Genomic DNA, 2057 nt, shown 5'->3' with positions numbered 1-2057 from the left:
AGAGAGCCAGCTGCCTAGCACTGAGATGGCGAAGCCCTGAGCAAGTGCTGCAGGCTACCAGGGCTGCAGTTAGAGTGACAAACCGGAAGAACTGTGTCCATGCGACACACTGCCAGAAGGTGTTGCAAGACCTAGTGAACCCAGCTGGCAGATCACCGCAACATCTTGATCACCGAGAAAGGACAAGCTGTGTCACCTGAGGGATCTGAGGAAGGCTTCCCGGACCACACGATTCCAGGTACATCCCAATATCAGCTGCAACCCAGGAAGAAAGACACTTCATCGTTGAAAAAGACTCAGAGCCACTGTCGTAGGTGGTTAAAGCCTGACTACAAAAGGGGGGTAGCCTTTTAGTGCCTGCTCGTCTCAATCTCAGTGAAGAAATCAACGTCTGCCCAGGACCTTAGGGCACCATTTGTTTTGTTGTTTGTCGACTAAATGAATATGCGTAAGGAGAAGAAATCAATTGCTGCAAGAGTTTGTAGCAAAAGAACAATGATTGTTACTGGATATACTTTGACTGTTGTTATTGTTGCTATAATAACATGGATTGTAGAGGAAGTAGCCCCAGTTCCACAATCTACTGACTGCTACTACTCCTGTCCCCATTAAACACCATTACTTCACTCTTCCTTATGATGAGCAGAAGCATAGAATGTCCTACCTCAATAACACTTTCATTCAGATGTTGCACCATACACACAATGCTACAAATGTTACCAACTGCTGGGTATGTGGAATGATGCCAGCTCATCAGAAAAAGGGAAGAACGCCTTTTATTCCCTTGCCGTTTTCACATTATGGCTCCTGCATAGCCTGGTTTGCATTGTTGTGGGCTTCTGAAGTTGCTAACCTTACTTATGCTGATGTAGGAAGACTAAACGCTCAAATGAATAAGGTTAATTAGCCTGATGAAGAAGGAGATCCACAAGCTAATGGAACTGTATGGGAAATGGAGGAGTATCATCGAGGAAATTCCTACGCGCACTCTGTTTTCCCTAAAACTCGAACAACCAAGGGAAATGGGCCTCCTGTCATTGCTGTCACTAGAGCTCAAGCGGATCTCTGTGTGAGCAGTATTGGCAGTATACCTGTGGGAAAAAGTGACTGTACTTTAGTGTTGAATATTACTGGAATGAACAATAGCAGCTTTTTGTCCTCACATAATACCTATTTCATTTGCGAAAGTAAAGGTTATTATCACCTACCTATTGGGTGGTCAGGTAGCTGCTATGTGTCCATTTTGCTTCCACCTGTGTTTTTGACATCTGCATCCTACCATAAACTGAATAACTTACAACAAGGGGTGGTGATGGACAGAGTCTCTGAATTAAGCAGAGTACTCTCACCCAGTCAAGAGATCAGGGCTAGATCCAACACCGTTTTTTAGCTCATTGCACCATCCCAGTTTCAGAACCTGGCTGTATGCAAATTAGTCTGTCCCTGGCCCAGTGCATCATGGGAACAGGGCAGACCAGACTACAAAAGCCAATTCTTACACTGGGAAGGAAACAAGCTTCCGGGGACCGGTTTCTGGCATTTCAGCCGTCTTCGGCCCGGCTTGCTTGAATCCTGATGGTGCAATGAGCAAGGGACTCACATCTGAGTATACCCTTCCACGCTTAGGGTGGACAAAATTATTTACAACAAGGGGTGGTGATGGACAGAGTCTCTGAATTAAGCAGAGTACTCTCACCCAGTCAAGAGATCAGGGCTAGATCCAACACCGTTTTTAGCTCATTGCACCATCCCAGTTTCAGAACCTGGCTGTATGCAAATTAGTCTGTCCCTGGCCCAGTGCATCATGGGAACAGGGCAGACCAGACTAAAAAAGCCAATTCTTACACTGGGAAGGAAACAAGCTTCCGGGGACCGGTTTCTGGCATTTCAGCCGTCTTTGGCCCGGCTTGCTTGAATCCTGATGGTGCAATGAGCAAGGGACTCACATCTGAGTATACCCTTCCACGCTTAGGGTGGACAAAATTATTTACAACAAGGGGTGGTGATGGACAGAGTCTCTGAATTAAGCAGAGTACTCTCACCCAGTCAAGAGATCA

The sequence above is a fragment of the Lissotriton helveticus genome, chromosome 2_1 (assembly GCF_964261635.1).
Source record: "Lissotriton helveticus chromosome 2_1, aLisHel1.1, whole genome shotgun sequence".
In the NCBI taxonomy this organism is placed as follows: Eukaryota; Metazoa; Chordata; class Amphibia; order Caudata; family Salamandridae; genus Lissotriton; species Lissotriton helveticus.
Note: the sequence above shows the minus strand (reverse complement) of the source record.